This window comes from Eptesicus fuscus, chromosome 19, assembly GCF_027574615.1.
Source record: "Eptesicus fuscus isolate TK198812 chromosome 19, DD_ASM_mEF_20220401, whole genome shotgun sequence".
NCBI classification, from domain to species: Eukaryota; Metazoa; Chordata; class Mammalia; order Chiroptera; family Vespertilionidae; genus Eptesicus; species Eptesicus fuscus.
The window spans coordinates 54,918,556-54,937,821 of NC_072491.1; the positions used below are offsets into that span (position 1 = coordinate 54,918,556).

General features: G+C 58.2%; 1 long non-coding RNA gene across 3 annotated transcripts; it reads right to left on the minus strand.

The window, feature by feature from the left end:
* Positions 1-12,035: 12,035 nt before the first annotated feature.
* LOC114228822 (uncharacterized) lies at positions 12,036-15,288 on the minus strand. Of its 3 annotated transcripts, none has more exons than XR_008554615.1 (3): positions 15,084-15,288; positions 14,677-14,814; positions 12,036-12,318 (listed from the first exon to the last, which is right to left on the minus strand). It is a non-coding gene; the product is annotated as an uncharacterized LOC114228822 (long non-coding RNA). The 3 variants fall into 3 exon arrangements; XR_003614943.2 differs by having other exon boundaries at positions 14,677-14,819; XR_003614942.2 differs by having other exon boundaries at positions 14,677-14,819; positions 15,075-15,288.
* Between the last annotated feature and the right edge of the window lie 3,978 nt (positions 15,289-19,266).

Consider the following 19,266-nt stretch of genomic DNA (forward strand, 5'->3'; position numbering starts at 1 on the left):
TTAAAGGAGCTCCGACTTCTCCATTTCCGTCCCTCCCGGCCGTGCTGAGAGATTCAGAATTTGGGGCTCTTGTGGGTGAGAAGCTGACCAGCCCTGGGAGGGAGGGGGACGCGGCGGCCGGCACACTTGTCCAGGCTCCTGGGACAGGCCGGGCTGGGGAGGTGTTTTAATGCTGATTTCTGTACAATCAGAAGGAAAACGTGACTGCAACAATGCAGCTAGTACGGAAAGTCTTTCTAGGCATGTAGCCGTACAACACCGTTTTCTGTTTTCCTGGTGGACACGAGCCTACAAAGTCCCGGCGCATCAGGAAGCTCTCCTGGGTCCTAGGGCCTGAGCCAGCAGTGCGGCCTCCCAGGTGCCGGCAGGCGGGCAGGTGTGGATGGCCTTCGGAAGGACCGCGCCACCGCGCCACGGCACAGCTGAGGCAGCAAGCAGCCAGTCAGAGGGCAGGCTAAGGGGCAGGCTGTGGGGCAGATGAGAGCTCTCCCCGCCCACCTGCCAGCGGGCACAGCCCTCACGACTCTGAGAAAACACTGGTTCAGACTTCCCCCAACCCCTCAGGCAAGACTGAGCCAGATTTAATTTAGAAGTATGGAGATGTGTCTCCTTCCTGGTGCTGTGAGCAACACTCCTGTTATCAGGAACAGAGGATTCTAGGAGTACACAGAATTCCTGGGGAGGACGCATGCTCTGCTGAAGGCCCTTGGTGACAGCCCCACCCAGGAGCACCTCCCTCCAGCTCACAGCTCCCCGCAGAGCACCTCCCTCCAGCTCACAGCTCCTCCTGGGAGCACCTCCCTCCAGCTCACAGCACCTCCCTCCAGCTCACAGCTCCTCCTGGGAGCACCTCCCTCCAGCTCACAGCACCTCCCTCCAGCTCACAGCTCCTCCTGGGAGCACCTCCCTCCAGCTCACATCTCCCCCCAGAGCACCTCCCTCCAGCTCACAGCTCCTCCTGGGAGCACCTCCCTCCAGCTACAGCCCCTCCTGGGAGCACCTCCCTCCAGCTCACAGCCCCGCCCAGGAGCACCTCCCTCCAGCTCACAGCTCCTTCCTGGGAGCACCTCCCTCCAGCTCACAGCTCCCCCCAGAGCACCTCCCTCATGGCGCTGCACTTGGAGCAAAACCAGCTGTGTGTTCAGAACCTGCAGTAGAGGCCAAGGGGTCCAGGACCCAAAACAGTACCGAGTGGACGCACCGTTTCTCACCCAGTCCATCCTAGACTCTCCCGGCCACTGGAGTGACCATCGGTGTGAACCAATTCTCGATATCCAAAGGGGAAATAAAATCGTGTCTTCAGGAGCCAGGCAGCCCCCACCCGGCTGGGTCAGACCCTCCACAGACATGGAGGCAGGCTGTCTTTCCTCGGTGACTGCGTTTCCGAGGGGCCCCAGGCCCCTGAGAAAGACCCAGCTGGGTTGCAGGCTGAGCAAGGGAAACACTTGTGTGCATCCCAGTAAGTGAGGCAGTGCTTAACATCAACACTCCCAACGTCGGTTCTGAGTAGAAATGAGGGAGGGAAACATCACTGGAGAGAAGGAGGCCGCTCGTTCTGTTTGCATCTGTCCTTACACTGACTCCACCAAACTGGGCGTTTTGAAACCCTGGAAACTGGGCTCCTGCTTCCACGATGTAAACACAACTTTTCCTTCATATAATATCACTCGGAAACTACCTGCTCGTGCTGAGTAAAACAATGTTCTCCCAAACAAACAACACAAAGGAAGGTCCTTGCAAATTCTACAAAGAGCTACAAATGACATGAACAGGTCTCACAAGAGAATCTGTGTGTGAAATGGAGGGAATTAATTTTCCTGGGCTGGTAGGTAACCCCTCTCAGCTGTGACACTGAGCACTGAGTTCAGTGTGAAGGAGAACAGGGCGGGAAGAGGGGCGGGAGCCCTTCCCAGGCTCATGGGGCATGATGGCTGAGGCCACGGAGAGGGATGGAAGGAGAACAAAGAGATGAATGAAGTCTAGGACTGGAGTGCATTTAGCTCTAGGAAGAAGTTTAATCTTATTCTAAACAAGAAGAGAAATAGCCAAAGAGTTCTAAGGAGTAATTAATGTCACGGATGGTGGTTGTGTGGGAGGCAGGGAGCCAGAAGGGGGCTCCACTTGGAGGCTGGACAGCATGGGCAATTTAGACAGACCCCAGAGCAGATTCCACATGCACTTCAGGCTTAGAGCCAGCACAGTGTGGTCACGGGAGGACTAAGAACTACTAGGTTTGGGCCTGACTAATTTAGTGGATGGAAAAGAGAGTAAGTTTTGGTTTGGTTTGGTTTAGGTTTGGTTGGGTTGGTTTGGGATGGGTTGATTTGGGTTGTATTGTTTGGTTTGTATTGGGTTGGTTTGAGATGGGTTGGTTTGGGTTGTTGAGTTGTTTGGTTTGGGTTGGATTGGATTGGGTTGGATTGCATTGGGTTGGTCGTTTGGGGTTGGTTGGTTTGGGTTAGTTGGGTTGGTTAGGGTTGGGTTGGTTTGGGATGGGTTGGTTTGGGATGGGTTGGGTTGGTTCAGGATGGGTTGGGTTGGTTCAGGATGGGTTGGGTTGGTTCAGGATGGGTTGGGTTGGGTTGATGCTGGGTGTAGGGGTGGAGCAGAGACCTGTTCTGGATATAGCACATTGGAGAGGTCTGTGGACCCCAGTTGGAGACATGAGACAGGAGGTTCCTGGAAATCCTGCAAGAGCACCAGCCAGAGACACAGACCAGGGTCGTGAGCGGGATGATTTCTGAACCTGTCAACAGCGATGCAGCAGCGAGCACCTAAGTTCTTGCCGTTGCCCTGCCAGGCACCTCTGCAAGGACCGCTAGCTCTGAGCATGTGCTGTCATTACCCGACGCAGAGACGAAATGGTGAGGAGTCACGGGGTAGTGACCTTCCTAGGGGACCAGCTACCAGTTGAGTCTCTGCTGAGTCGTCAGCAATGCTGCAACCACTGGACCTCCCCAGCCAGCTCTCAAACCCTTTCTGCTACTGAACAGATGATTCCTCCTTCGTCGCCGAGCCCCTGACGACACGCGTGGCTGCTGTACTGAAGCCCAGACCTGCATTTTTTACACTAAACGAAACGTGGTCCCAAGCCAAGGGGAACCAACGTGAGCACATCCCACAGAGGCATCGGTCCTGGCTGATTGAGCGCTAACCACCTTACAGGCCTGTGTACCAGGCTCTGTGTCGGGACCGTCAGCCGGGAAAGAACCAGGACGTGGCTGTGCTCTCAGCCGCCCCCCTCCAGGCGGAAAGGAACACACACGCCGACAGTTAAAGTGATAAACGGATGTAGAGATGTGCGTGCAGAGTGGCAGAGACAGACCAAGGATTCATTAAACAGAAGCTGAGCCTGCATGCCAGCCACTCTCAGGGCCGGGCGCAGGCGCCCCGCAGCCAGGGGAGTCGCCAGGGCGCTGGTGTGATGTGGCCCGTGGCGCTCCTTCTCCAGCGGCTCCTCCCTCAGAGACCCCGCAGCCTGCTCCTCTCCTGGGCCGGGTCTGCAGGCATGATTCTTACTCCTGTCTGGCCTGGCCTTCCTGCCTTCGTGCTCTGCACCCTTTCTCTGGCCGCCCCTCCCTCTGGGTTTGGACACGTAGACATTGGGCTCCCCCCGGACCTGGACGCTCACCTGCCCACCCCGTGGTTCCTCAGGGAAGGCCACGTCCAGCTGCCTTCCATGCCTCACTGCCACGCCCAAGCCTGCTTCCCTTCCCACCTTCACGTCCCAGGAATCGCTAGTCCTGTCATTCTCCCTCCAAAGGAGGATTTTCAGTGACAGCGTTCTCCATCCCCACTGCACTCCTGGGCTGCGAGGCCAGCATCTCTGCCTGGCAGCCATGTCAGCCTAAACATCTTGGTATTTAAAAGGCAAGCCTATCCGTCACCCTCTCGCCTCACACCCTCCATTACACTTAGAAAAACCATCGATGGGGTCTGTGTCTGATCCCTCCGACCCCAAGACCACATAACCATGGTGGAGGCTGTGTGGCTGGGACCAGGGGCTTGGCGGCAGACAAGTGGCCGAAAGAAGGACAAGAACTAGACTTGTCCACATGTGGCTGCGGGAACGGGGATGGGGCAGAGAGAGGCTTCAAGACAAGTCCCAAGGTCTGAGCTTTAAAATGTGGTTGCGTGATAATCCCATTTTCTGAGATAGAAGAGGCTAGAGCAGTGGTCAGCAAACCGCGGCTCGAGAGCCACATGCGGCTCTTTGGCCCCGTGAGTGTTCTAACGCCACTTCTTCAACATAGACTTGCCCAGGCCGAAAACCGACTTCTGCGCATGGGCCACGAAGTTTCAGTCGCACTGTACGTGCGTGCCCGCGCGTGGTATTTTGTGGAAGAGCCACACTCAAGGGGCCAAAGAGCCGCATGTGACTCGCGAGCCGCGGTTTGCCGACCACTGGGCTAGAGGCAACCAGCTTGGGGTGCATTAAGTTGGGGTGGCGATGAGAAGTCCCGCAAGTCTGTGACCAGAGAACTAAGTAACCTCGAGAGTCATCTCTGTCTGGAGGGCTCGGACTTCACCTCCAGCCACGCAGGTCCTGGAAGTGGGAGGGAGGGGGCGGGGCAAACACACCACGTGGAGTGGCCGCATGGCGCCTTTTGACGGACAGACGAAGATCGCTCCTCCTGCAGCGCACACCTTGGGGGTAACTCCAAGTTACTTGGAAGGTTTTAAGTTAGTCGTGATTTGAAACTACCATGACATTTTAAAAGTAGAATGATGTTATTTGCAACAACTTAGTCTTCATCAGAAGAAAATCTACCTGAGTAAGAAGGAGATGCTGATTTCCAGTGGAAAAGATGAATTTTAAAAGCGTGGTGTTTTCCGTTCTTTTTTTGAATACTTTGCATGGCCATGGGTGCCGGGCAGTGAGTGGACACGCCCAGGACAGGTCACACTGCCCCCGGCAGGCCAAGGCGGCGGTGGCTGGGCCGGTTTCAGAGGGCCCTCGGTCGGGAGGAGACAAGCCTCGGAGAGCAGGGCAGCTGCCCTCCCACCGTCCGCATCCATCCCCAGCCCAGAGGTTCCCTTGAGAAAACCTCATCTTTTTCTCTCTCGTCCTTCTTGTTTCCGGTCCCAAACCACAGCCCTTCTCCCTGCCCTGCCCCACACCGGGGTCCCAGGCTGCCGGTTCCCTGAGCCGGACCGAGCACCTGGGCCGGACCCCGCACCTGGACCCGCGGTGCGCTCCGCTCCCAGCCGGGCCTGGCGGGCCGCGCCCACTGCGGGGACACCCCCCGCGGTCGTTGGAACAGAGAACAGGGCTGCCCCGTCTTTCGGGGTTTCTATCGCTTTTCTTAGACCCACACGCGCTCTCGTGGTTGCTGGGCGCCACCCGCACGGCCTTGGCTCTCCGCTGGCCTCGGGGGCGCTGAGGGTGGCTCCCGCGGCGGCCGGACAGCACAGAGCGGCGGCGTGGCCTCCTCCCCGCGCTGCACGGGCCAGAGTCGGCTCCGGCGGCCGGCCTCCCCCTTCAGATCTTAAGGCGAAACGGAGCCGCTTCCCGGGGACTCCCCGCAGCACCGCCGCCAGCTCCGTGCCCACCCGCGGCGACGGCCTCACACACCGGCCGCCCGGCTGCGCAGGCAGCTGAGGGCGCTGAACGGAGAACCGTGGGTTCCTCATTGTCCCGTTAGGTGTTCGCCGTGAGCTTAGCGACTTCTCCCCGCAAACCAGAGCCCCGCAGCCCGGCCCTTTCCTAGGGGCACCGAGCCGCCCCTCCCGCCCGTGCCGCCCGCAGTGCTGGGGGGTGCGGACGGATTTGTGAGCCCTGAAGCTCCTGACTCTGGGAGGGCTTTCTTCAGCCACAACAAACGGAAGATCCCATTTCCGCAGCGTTTACAGAGACAGGGCCGCCTCTTCCAGAGCGAGCGCGGGGCCTTCGAGGTCAACGCGCCGCCCCGAGCTGTGGGCGCCATGGCCGTGGGCGCCATCGCCGTGGGCGCCATCGCCGTGGGCGCCATGGCCGTGGGCAGGAGCGCCGTGTGAACGTGCAGCGGTGCCATCGGTGGGGGTGAGTGGAAGGACACAGCTGCCTCCGTCCGGCTGCAGCATCAGCTTCCATGTCCTTGTCTGCGGTGTCTAAATTAAACAAAGGAAGCTGGCCTGCTGTCATCATGAGGAAACTTGTAAATTTTAATGATAAAAACATTCAATTATAATTAGAAGGATGTGTTCTAATTGTGTTTAAAGTATTGGCGTGGGGCTTCCTACCTTATTTTTACTAGTTCACTCTTCCTAATGAGAAGAAAACTTTAAAAAAAAATTTCTTTATTGATTAAGGTGTCACATATTTGTCCTCATCCCCCCATTCCCATCCCACACCCCTCCCCACGGATGCCCCACCCCCCTGTTGAACTTAACCATTGGATAGGCTTATATGCATGCACACAGGTCCTTTGGTTGATCTCTCCCCCCACCCCCCCTACCCTCCCCTATCCTCCCTCTGAGGCCCAATAGTCCGATCGATGCCTCCTTGTTTCTGGTTCTGTTCTTGTTCCTCAGTCTATGTTGTTCATCATTTCCCCTAGATGAGCGAGATCATGTGTCACTAGAGATATACTTATAAGAACTGAATGTGAGACGAGCAATAGTAGTTATGCTGACAGACAAATGAATCAGTCTGTAGTGAGTTTCTTTCTGGACCAACAGTTCTTTTGAGACCCAATTTCAATGTCCACCAGTTCCTTATGTGTACATGTCGGCACTGACCCCTCAGCTCTGGATGGTGGACAAATGGTGGTAACGGAGGTCTGACTCCCTCTGGTTTGGTCTCGGCCGGACCCGGGACCCAGCCTCACCAGGATCCAGGGGCACACGGCCTCACCCGGACCCGGGATCCAGCTTCACCCGGACCCAGGGGCACACGGCCTCACCCGGACCCGGGATCCAGCTTCACCCGGACCCAGGGGCGCGTGGCCTCACCCGGACCCAGGGGCGCGTGGCCTCTCCCAGACCCAGGGTCGCGTGGCCTCACCCGGATCCAGGGGCGCGCGGCCTCACCAGGATCCAGGGGCACACAGCCTCACTCAGACCCGGGATGCAGCTTCACCCGGATCCAGGGGCGCGTGGCCTCTCCCAGACCCAGGGGCGTGGCGTCACCTGGACCCAGGGAGAAGAAAACTTTTTAAAATAACTGATCAAGAGTTGGGCACAGGCTGTAGCTACAACCCCTGTCCACCCACAGGCTCCTCCCCATCTGCCGCCCACACTCAACTCTAGAAAGTTCACCAGAGACCGGCAGGCGTGGCTCAGTGCAGAGAGTCGGCCTGCGGACTGAAGGGTCTCAGGCTCGATTCCAGTCAGGGCACAGGCCCGGGTTGTGGGCTCGATCCTCAGTGTGGAGCGTGCAGGAGGCAGCCAAACTATGATTCTCTCTCATCACTGATGTTTCCATCTCTCTCCCTCTCCCTTCCTCTCTGAAATCAATAAATATGTATTTTTTAAAAGTTCACCCGACTTGCCAAAGGTTCGTGGGAGGTAAGTAATAAACTCCACTTTAAATGGCTGAAAAGAGTCAAACTGTATACAGCTGCTGGAACACGGACCTGGCCCCTTTGTGTCACGAACTAGACGGACCTACATCTCGGGGAGGTGGTGCTGCTGTTTGCGCATGTCCAGGGAGCTCTTAGCATTTCCAATTGGACTCCCTGATTTGACTTACAAATGATTATTGTTACTCTAAATTGTATTCTCCAATTTAATGTAACAAAAATAGTTTTTTAAAATATATTTTATTGATTTCAGAGAGGAAGGGAGAGGGAGAGAGAGAAACATCAAGGACGAGAGAGAATTGAGAGAATCGTTGATCTCCTGCCTCCTGCACGCCTCCCACTGGGAGTCAAGCCCCTAATCCCGGCGTGTGCCCTGACCAGGAATGGAACCGTGACCTCCTGGTTCATAGGTCAATGCTCAACCACGCCTGCTGGGCTGTGACAGGGCCCCCCAGGATGAATCAGAGGTCTGAGATGTTGGTTGGTTGGTGACAGCCCGGAGCTGGCTCTGGGGGGAGCGCCTCTGGAGCTGGGAAGGGCTGCCCGCGCGGCTCAGGCCCTGGGCCTTCGGCTGCTGCTCTCCTTCCAGCACCAGCTTCGTTCCGAAGAATCTGCAGGTGAGTCTCAGCAAAAATAATGCTGAGTTCAGTCCCGTGAAAACGTCGCTTTGGGTGTTGCAAGCTTTTGTCTTTCCCAATGATGCCTACCTGTAGTGGAGGAGAGAGGAGGCGTGAGCAGAGGAGCCTTCAGGGAGTCCAGTCCTCCTGGGGAACCTGAAAGGGGGCGCTGGGAAGAGTTATTGCGACATGGGGGGTGGAGGCCTCACAGGGCGTCTCCCAGCACCTCCCTCCGCGCCCTCATTCTCGGGCCTGCGGTTCCTCGCTGGGCCTCGCGCCCCTGACATTGCGCAGGGAGCTGTTCCCAGCTCGCAGGCTGTGAAAGGACCAGAGTCCTGGCGACCCTGACTGTGGCCAGGCCCCTGGAGCGCGCAGTGAGGTTGGCCTGGAGCAAAGCTCTAAGGTCAGGGGTGACGAGAGAAGGGCTCCTGTCCCTGGCGAGGCGGCTGCAGGAGCGCACAGAGGCCGGCTCTCCTGCGGGAGCCCCGGGAGGAGGCCCGGACCGCGAGGGACAAAGCAGCACATTTCAGAAGGAAAGGGGGTGCAGGTGTGACCAGGACCCCCCCCCCCCGCCACCCCCCAAGCCCCCGTGGGCAGAGCCTGCTGTCAGCAACCCAGGGACCGGGCAGAAGCGGAGGCGGCCGAGCAGGGGACGGAGCGGGACTCAGGGCCCGGCAGTGGGGCTTCCCGCCCGCGCTGCTGGCTGAAGGCGCGTTTCCTGCCTCCCAACCCCGCAGACGCGTCGGAAGAGTAACACGATGCAAATCCGTCCAAGGGCGGGTTGGACCCTGTGGAGGGGGTGCCAAGGGTCCCCAGCGCCCCAGTCAGAGCCCTGGGGGCACTCGGAAAAGACGTTTCCCGGCAGAATGCTGCGAACCCCGAACCCCGAGGGAGGCGGCCCGGAGAGCGGCCCGGGCGGCGGGCGGCGTGAGCAAGGGCAGAGCTGCCCGCGCCCCCGGGAGCTCCCGCGGCGGACAGCTGCTCCCTCCACCGCCCCGCGCGGGGAGGCGCCCGGTGACCCGAAGGCCAGCTCCGAGCTGGTCCAGGCCCGGGCCCGGGCGGCTCAGTGGGCATCTTGCCCACAGATGCGACCAGACAACCACGGAGCCCAGAAGCAGGACTCGCCCAAGGAAACACAACGTACAGCCCGACGACACGCGGACGTGAGCGCACTCAGTGTCTGCAGGGGGCGGGGGGCTGTGCGCCCCCCGGGCTGCGCGCCCCCCCCCACCCCGGGCTGCGCGCCCCCCCCCACCCCGGGCTGCGCGCCCCCCCCCCCCCCCGGGCTGCGCGCCCCCCCCCCCACCCCGGGCTGCGCGCTCCCCCCCCCCCGGGCTGCGCGCCCCCCCCCGGGCTGTGCGCCCCCCCCCCCGGGCTGTGCGCCCCGCGGCGGGGACAGAGGCCGCGGCGGGCGAGCGGCTGCCTGGCGCCTGGGAGCCGGGAAACGGGCTTCGCGAGGACCCTGCGCACGGGCCACGGCCTCCGAGTCCTGGGGGGCGAAGGGGGGCGTGGCGAGCACCCCGGGCTGAGGAGCCCCGACTCGGTTTCTCTCCGGAGCGTGGCCTCAGGGCGCAGGGTGCCGTTCTGTCCTGCTCCGCCCTCCTCAGGCCGAGGGGAGAGTCAGCAAAGGGCAGGTCCCCCGCAAACAGCTGCCAAAGGCGTTAAATCGGTACCGACGGCCGCCCGCGCCCTCGCCAGCACGTGGGGGCCAGGCGCCCTCTGCCGGCCGCGTGTGTGCGCGCCCTGCGCCCCCGCCGCCCAGCCTCCTCCCCGGGAGCCCGGACCGGCCACCGGCCCCTCCTGCCCCTGTGCAGCGGGGAACGCCCCCCCGGGGCCCCTGTGCAGCGGGGAACGCCCCCCCTCCCGCGGGGCCCCTGTGCAGCGGGGAACGCCCCCCCCCCCGGGGCCCCTGTGCAGCGGGGAACGCCCCCCCCCCTCCCGCGGGGCCCCTGTGCAGCGGGGAACGCCCCCCCCTCCCGCGGGGCCCCTGTGCAGCGGGGAACGCCCCCCCCCGGGGCCCCTGTGCAGCGGGGAACGCCCCCCCCCTCCCGCGGGGCCCCTGTGCAGCGGGGAACGCCCCCCCCTCCCGCGGGGCCCCTGTGCAGCGGGGAACGCCCCCCCCCGGGGGCCCTGTGCAGCGGGGAACGCCCCCCCCCCGGGGCCCCTGTGCAGCGGGGAACGCCCCCCCCCGGGGCCCCTGTGCAGCGGGGAACGCCCCCCCCTCCCGCGGGGCCCCTGTGCAGCGGGGAACGCCCCCCCCTCCCGCGGGGCCCCTGTGCAGCGGGGAACGCCCCCCCCCGGGGCCCCTGTGCAGCGGGGAACGCCCCCCCCCTCCCGCGGGGCCCCTGTGCAGCGGGGAACGCCCCCCCCGGGGGCCCTGTGCAGCGGGGAACGCCCCCCCCGGGGCCCCTGTGCAGCGGGGAACGCCCCCCCCCGGGGCCCCTGTGCAGCGGGGAACGCCCCCCCCCCCTCCCGCGGGGCCCCTGTGCAGCGGGGAACGCCCCCCCCCGGGGCCCCTGTGCAGCGGGGAACGCCCCCCCCGGGGCCCCTGTGCAGCGGGGAACGCCCCCCCCGGGGCCCCTGTGCAGCGGGGAACGCCCCCCCCCCCGCGGGGCCCCTGTGCAGCGGGGAACGCCCCCCCCCCGGGGCCCCTGTGCAGCGGGGAACGCCCCCCCCCTCCCGCGGGGCCCCTGTGCAGCGGGGAACGCCCCCCCCTCCCGCGGGGCCCCTGTGCAGCGGGGAACGCCCCCCCCGGGGGCCCTGTGCAGCGGGGAACGCCCCCCCCGGGGGCCCCTGTGCAGCGGGGAACGCCCCCCCCCGGGGCCCCTGTGCAGCGGGGAACGCCCCCCCCCCGGGGCCCCTGTGCAGCGGGGAACGCCCCCCCCCTCCCGCGGGGCCCCTGTGCAGCGGGGAACGCCCCCCCCCCTCCCGCGGGGCCCCTGTGCAGCGGGGAACGCCCCCCCCGGGGGCCCTGTGCAGCGGGGAACGCCCCCCCCCCGGGGCCCCTGTGCAGCGGGGAACGCCCCCCCCCCTCCCGCGGGGCCCCTGTGCAGCGGGGAACGCCCCCCCCGGGGCCCCGGTGCAGCGGGGAACGCCCCCCCCCGGGGCCCCTGTGCAGCGGGGAACGCCCCCCCCCCTCCCGCGGGGCCCCTGTGCAGCGGGGAACGCCCCCCCCGGGGCCCCTGTGCAGCGGGGAACGCCCCCCCCGGGGCCCCTGTGCAGCGGGGAACGCCCCCCCCCCCCCCCGCGGGGCCCCTGTGCAGCGGGGAACGCCCCCCCCCCTCCCGCGGGGCCCCTGTGCAGCGGGGAACGCCCCCCCCCCTCCCGCGGGGCCCCTGTGCAGCGGGGAACGCCCCCCCCCCTCCCGCGGGGCCCCTGTGCAGCGGGGAACGCCGGTCCGCCCGGGCTGCTGAAGGCTCGCGGGGAGGGAACCTCGCCGCCCGGAGCTCAGGCCTGCGAGCCCAGTGTCTGCCAGACAGCGTTCCCGAACCTTCTGCGGACGGTCCCTTCGCTGGGACTGCAGGGGCTTCTCCCCGAGGAGCCGGTGCAGCCTCGGCGCCGAGAGCCTCTGCGGGGGCGCCGGCCGGCAGCACCCCCTTTCCTCGGAAAGCCCGCCCGCACCTGCCCCCCCCCCCCTCCGCCCCGTGTGGGTCCTGAGCCGCGCCCGCCCCTGCGAGGCCGGCCCGTGGACCCCTCCGCCCGGCGCCTGGGGTGCCGGTCCCCCCAGGAAGCCCCTTAGGAACGGATTCCTGGGACTTTTCCGGGAAGATGAGGACAGCTGTGCAGGTCTTTAAAAACTAAAAGGTCTAAATTATTATCTTAAGTTTCTGTGTCTTCAATAATAAAAACTGGCACTCTTACCAATCTTAATATTAAATGCTAACTTTTCCTAAATTAAACATAAGAAAAATTTTAAATAAAAAAATTTATTGTATCATATTCTTAGAAACATCAGGGCCTGTTCATTTGGGCAGAATCAGAGACTCGGACATACTTGTCAGTGGCCAGGCAACCTTGGGGACAGCGCCCATCCTGCCGGCCTCCTGGGGCGCCCAGCCCTGCTGTCTCCGGGGCGCTCGGCCACTTACTGGGGTGACACAGAGCGCGTCACCCGCTGTAACAAGCTCCCGGGGTTAAAGGTCAGCTAGGAACGGTGTTTGACCTCCTCCTAAGGCAGCGAGGGCTGGAGAGCTGCCAGCCTAGGAGGGGAGAGAAGAGGGAAGTGTATGTGAGGATAGTGCATAAACCCGTTTGGCAACAGGGAAGCATTTATATTCAAAATATCAGATATTAAGGTTGTAAAAATGGGTCTCAGGCAGATTGAGAGATCGTTGTCAGTGCAAAAGAATTCAGACTGCACTGGGCCAGCAGGGTGCGGCCTTTGTTACTGAGGAAACACCAACCAACCACATTCTCAAGTAGCAACTGCAGCCTGGGAGCTGGGGGGGGGGGGGGGGGGCCTGGGAGCTGGGGGGGCCTGGGGGGGGGGGCCTGGGAGGTGGGGGAGTCTGGGAGCTGGGGGAGTCTGGGAGCTGGGGGGGCCTGGGAGCTGGGGGGAGCCTGGGGGTCCTGGGAGCTGGGGGGGCCTGGGAGCTGGGGGGAGCCTGGGAGCTGGGAGGGCCTGGGAGCTGGGAGGGCCTGGGAGCTGGGAGGGCCTGGGAGCTGGGGGGGCCTGGGTGCTGGGGGGGCCTGGGAGCTGGGGGGGCCTGGGAGCTGGGGGAGTCTGGGAGCTGGGGGAGTCTGGGAGCTGGGGGGGCCTGGGAGCTGGGGGAGCCTGGGGGGGGCCTGGGAGCTGGGGGGGCCTGGGAGCTGGGGGGGCCTGGGAGCTGGGGGAGCCTGGGAGCTGGGGGGGCCTGGGAGCTGGGGGGGCCTGGGAGCTGGGGGACCCTGGGGGGGCCTGGGAGCTGGGGGGCCTGGGAGCTGGGGGACCCTGGGGAGGCCTGGGAGCTGGGGGAGCCTGGGGGGGGGCCTGGGAGCTGGGGGGGCCTGGGAGCTGGGGGGGGCCTGGGAGCTGGGGGAGCCTGGGAGCTGGGGGGGCCTGGGAGCTGGGGGGGGGCCCTGGGAGCTGGGGGAGCCTGGGGGGGCCTGGGAGCTGGGGGAGCCTGGGGGGGCCTGGGAGCTGGGGGGGCCTGGGAAGCGAGGGTGGAGGGGCCTAGCCTGTCTGCAGGAGGACTTGATGGTTGGGTTTTGCTCTCTCAGCTTTGTCCTCTGAAGTAGGGACAGATGCTCTATCTCATTTTGCAGACAGAGCTAACCAACCTGCCCAGATCACCCACTGCCAGGGGTGAGAGTCAGGGCCGCACCTGGGCAGTGTGCCTGGCTCGAGCACCCTCATGGACCTTGCCTTCTCTCACAGGCCCTGGCTCTGAAATGTCCATTTGGTGCCAGGGCAGAAGTGGGGAGTGTCCAGGATGTGTCTGTCCTGGTACCGACCACGGCTTGTGGTAGTTAATTATAAATACAGCATCTGAGAATAGTTGGTAAGATGAGTTGTTTTGGTCTAGAAAAGTCTGGATTTTTAAAACACTTTAACAGACATGAACGCTGCCAGTGATGCATTAGTGCGCATGCTCCCAAGCTCTGCCTCAGGTTCCAGGGCTTGTGACACGTTCCCGCAGGCCTTCTCCCCGCAGCACGCAAATGAAGACGGCGTTCGAACAACTGAGGAAGGTGTTGGGGACCAAGGAACAGAGCTGGGGGGTGCATGTGCCTGTGCATGTGGTGAAAAAGGGGTGTCTTATATGAACAAACTGAGCTGGAATATTTTTTCACATCCTATATAATAAAAGGCTAATATGCAAATTATCCCCTCAGGAGTTCAACCAACTGGGAGTTTGACGGCTAGCTATGACATGCGCTGAGCACCAGGGGGTGGTGTGGAATGAAGGAAGGCTCCAATTGGCCTTGATTGCTGACCAGGCCTGGGGACCCTACCTCTGCATGGAGTTCATGCACCGGGCCTCTAGTTATGCTATAATCACATGAAACATTTTTAATTATAATTTTCATTTTTAGTATATCACCCTTTCAAATTAGAGTTTTACTAAATGCTTCTTTAACAAAATTTCCAACTTAAGAAATGCCTGCTGTATAAAATTAAGTGGAATGGGATTGAGCTTAATGAAATTAAAAACAACTGAATCGAGTTGCCAAGTGTGTACAGGACCCCAGGCCATAAAGTGCCTCCACTGCTGCCACGAGGGGGATCGTGGCACACGTGTTGTCTTCTGAGTCCAGCTGGCCTCCAGCAGGTCACCGCACCAGGCCCTCAGAGCAGCTGGCACCCCGCAGTGCAGTGGGTGCGGGCTTCCCAATAAGCCAGCACCGGTGTTTTCCCAGGAAAACGAAAGTGGCTGAAAGCACTAGCTCTCATGCTCTTCACAGTATTGGGGCAAAAATAAACACCCTTGTGTCTGGGGCACCGCTGTCAAAGGGACAGACATACACCTTGAATGTCCCTGAAATGGCCCTGCTCTTTGCAAAGGTCCAAAGTAGAACGGATGAGGGAGGGCAGCAGGCGTGCACTGTGCCAGCGCGGACCACAGCAGCGAGCTCACCTTCAAGTCTGGGTGGTTACTGGGCGCGAACTGCTCCGAGCGCCCCTCCTGGGATGGATGATGCGTTTGTTAAAACGAGGGAGACTTCTACTTTGTCACCACCATTTACGGCCAAAAGCCACTGAGCTTGGACTCAAGCTGTTCTAAAAAAGATTAAATGAGACCATCAGGAGACAGTAAACATTTACCAAGTCTTGCAGTTAACTGATTTTGAACAAAAATAAAAGACAATTCTAGGCCTCATAGAAACTGAATTGAATGAGCCTTGCAAATAAGAGTGAAACAGAGATTAACATCACACATTTTTTTCACAAGCTTGATTTCTAGCTGAGTAATAAAGCATCAGAGGCCCAAGCATTCCTTTCTATGCCCCGAGGCAAGAGCTGGTCAGTGCGCACCTGACTCACCAGGACATGGCTCTGCGAAGGCAGGCTCAGCTCTCAGATGCTCTCATTCTGCCAGAGAAACCCTCCCGACTTCTCCACGTCCGCTTGCTGCTGATTACGTCGTACTTTTGTTATGCTTCTGCCCTTCAGCTGAAGGTAAAAAGTATTTCTGCTTGTTCTCAGGAAAGCCATTGAATCTGAACATGAACATCACCAATGGCCACAGTCTTAGTGCCTAAAACAACACAGACTGGAAGAAGAGGCGGGAGCAGGGGCCAAGATGCAGCTGTAGGAGATTCCCGCCCACCTCAGCTGTCTGCCCCTGCCGGGCTGTTTCCACAATCGTTAGTGTCTCCCACTAAGAAAAATAGTAAGACTTTTCGTATATACTGTGGGCCCTCAGAAACAAGACACCTACGAAGAAGAGCTCTTAGTGGCTAACGAGGCTAAATTTAAGTTAAAAAAACAAAACAAAACACCAATCCCCCACCCCGCCGCCTTCCAAAATCCAGCCTAGCAGCGTTTCTGCACAGGGCCCTCTCACACAACCTGCACTAAGCTACCTGCCTCTTCCCTCAACCACCTGCCTGTGTTCTGCCAGCTGAGAGGCCCTTATAGAGGAGTTCCCGGAGTCCAATTTCAACCAACAGGACTGAGGCTTTCCCCATCTAATTGGAACTGTGCAGCTCTGACCAATCAGAGTGGTACGATTCTGACCAATCATCACAGTCCCTTTGGACCAATCAAACTGTGAGGATTTGGAGCCCTCATTTGCATGAGAACAGACCAATCAGGAACCGGGGGTGGGGACTTCTGTTCACATAAGCTGGCTCTCCTGTGGTCCTGGGAGTGCACTTGCCTTTTCTACTGAAGACCCCTTCCAGGCGCTGAGCTGTTTGCACTGAAGGAAGCTTCCTTCCTCACCACATCCAAAATGGGGTCCCTGTTGTCCCTGGATCGGTGCAGCATCAGCTGACAATATGATCCTTCCACACGGGAAACAACTTGATGCCATGGAGAAAGAACTAGATTTTTAAATAACTAGATTGGGGTCCTTTATCCACCACATATCAAGTACCTTGGTCAGGTTACTGTTCCCAAGCTTAGTTCTGAAAAAGATCCCTGTCCATGGAGAACATGTTTGTGTGGAGGAAAGGGGCCACATGCTGACCTGACAGCTCAGGGGAGGCCTGCATGGCGGTCTTGCAAACTCAGACCTAAAGTCACCACAAAGGATGGTCTGAAATTAAACTGTAACTAAATCAGTGATGGTGGGCAGTTACATCTTCACTGACAAGGTCAACCTTTACCTGAACTGAGCCCACCTGTCTTTTTGCATCTATGATAACATACCCTTGAAATGTCTGGGTAACTTGTAACTTCCCTTTTTCTGGAGCCCCTGGGGCACAAGCTAATATGATGGGCGCCAGCACAGATGCCACAAATTCCTTCATTATCATGTTAATTGTTCCTGCACCCACCTAAGTATGTGTCCATCATTTTACTTTTTAGCCAATCCCAGGGTTCCCTCCTCCCTCCCCCCCCCCCCACTTTGCTTTCTCCCGCCTCTCTAGTCCATCACCAATGAATTTCATGTAACCCATCTATGTCCCTCCTTTGATGGCAATGTACAAATACAGATGTAACCCGCCATTCTCAGGAGCATCATCTCAATTTGTTGAGGTTCTGCTTCCAGGCATATGTAGACAGTTTGGCTCAAATAAACTCACAAAATTCTTTACAGGTTTCCATGGTTTTTTATGTTAACATTTGAAAGAAGCAAAGCTTCTCAAACTCAATGTGCGTAAAAATCATTTGAGAGCTGCCATCCCAATGTAGATCCTGCTTGACATGCTAGCACAGCAGGTCTGCTCTTCGTCAAGGACCTCTATCCCTGGGCGATGCAATTCAGGGAGATCACAGGTGAGACACTTCAGTAAAAGATGTGTTTAAAATACTTGCTGATATATAATTTCATCCTCTCACTAACATGTTAAGGGAGGGGAGATTGGTACTGTCTTCGTTTGACAGACAAGACATAGATGGTTGAGGCGGCCCGATCTCTGCAGGACGGCCCGTGGTGGTCAGAAACTGCATGTATTTTATGCATAAAATACAGGGTGGGGCAAAGTAGTTTTAGAGTTGTTTGTATGAAAAATACAATAATAAATAATAACACACAAATAAATTATTTCACGTACTCACAACTGTGTCTGTTTTGTCCACCCTGTGTCTGTACATCGACTGAACTGTACATTCCTTGAGGAAAGTTTTACTCCTTTTCATACTTATGGTACTTAACAGAGCACAACAAAAAGACTAGTTTTTGAATATATAGAAATATCTAATATTTTTAAAAAGCACTTTGAAAAACTTGTTTTTCTCAATCAACAAAAGTCCTGAAAAACAACAACAACAACCCTCAGGCTAGTTTTCACGAAGTAGAAACCTTTCTTGCTTCCTAACAGTTGAGCTGAGAGTAACTTGCTCACAGTTGGGATGGACTACGAGGGCACCGGTTCCGCCTGGGAAGGGGATGCCACTTGTTTCTTTGTCGGTGTTACACTCAGACTCTGAAGTGCGGCCACCTCGGTTCAGGCTGCCCACTGCCAGCATCATTCCAGACTTCTGGCCTTGGTTCTGCCGACTGGGAAAGTCCACTCCCAAATCAGACAGGCCCCTGTTCAGATGGGACCTTTTCTTAATCGTTTTATCTTTTTGCAGGGAGGGCAGTTATGAAACCCTTTGAGACTGAAGGGGATTCTGTGAACCCAGAGTCAGTGTCAATGGACACTAATAAGATTTTAAAACTATTTTGCAAAACAAATAGTTTGTTTTCCACTTATCAAATATTTTCTACCGGGAATGATTTGACTTGAGTGAGGTCTGGCTTCAAGTGGCTTAACTAATGAACGGAGAGATTTTTGATGCTAGTTATGAACCCAAATGCATAGTTTACTCAGCCGCAGCATGTTCAAGGCTGTTCTTTTCGTTCTGCTGCTGGGACATGTGGGAAGAGCTTGTATTCCCACCGAAGGTAAACACAAGTTAAGACGGAAAGAAAATTAATCTGGAAGTTTGTATAATGGCAGTATTTATTGCAAAGAAAACTGCATAATATGATTTTATTTCTACTGACAGCTATCAAATTTCATACTGGAAGCTCAATGTCTAAAAGGTTAACGATGAAGGGGCTATATTCTCACAGATCTAAAGGTAACAATGCATGTTGGATTATGGAAGACAGAGCCTCTGCCCACCTGCATCTGCAGTCCAGACTGTGCCCTGACCACTTCCAGAAATTTCTGACTGGCGATGCCTGCAGCTACGACAGCACACACAGTATCCCAAGCACTGTCCTGGCAAAACCAGTTTGAAAACTTTTATCTTACTCATAAGGCAGGTGTCTCTTTTGTAAGAATCTTGCAAAGCCAGGAAGGACTACACGCTGTGGAACTTCTAGATCAGAGGTGGAATATCAAAAGAATATCAACTAATGTTTTATCAACCTTTTGTTGATACAAAGTAGTGATCCACCCACCCAAAGGCCTGTGACTGCCTCTGGTAAATATTATCACTTTATCCACTTTATAATCGGGCGGACCAAGCTTTGGAGAATGTAAATGACCTCCTTGATATCACCTAACCAGAGGTGAGAAGACAAACTGCCATGTGATTCCATGTTCTGACACCAACATACTTTTCTTAACCGAATGCCTGTAGCTGTTGTTTAGCTAATTCACATACTATGGGAAGCATCAGTGTGAATAATACAGAGTGTGAATAAAAGAAAAGTTTTCTTAAACTTTGGAATGTGTTTCTATCCCTTTATTTGGAGATGAATGTCGCTAACATTCTGATCATTTTGGTTCTCCACACCCAGGATAGGTAAAGAGCACCCAGATTCGGGAGCGAACCTCACATCCCTTTCCCTTTTGATGACTTACGGATTTGGAATTTCCAGGCCACGAAATGAGATGAATGTACTTCTGAGGATAAAAGAACAGACTTGAAACCAGGATTGTGTGAAATACCTGGTTGCTGTTTTTGTAACTTAGGGGGTAAACAGGGAAGGTGGTAATGGAAATGTCATAGAAAAGTGAAAGGCAAGAGAACAGGGGATGAGTCTGCCATTCGTGGGCTCTCAAGGCCAGGCAGGTGGTGCCTCAGGGAGAACCCACTTGGCTAGCCCTGTCGCTGCGGA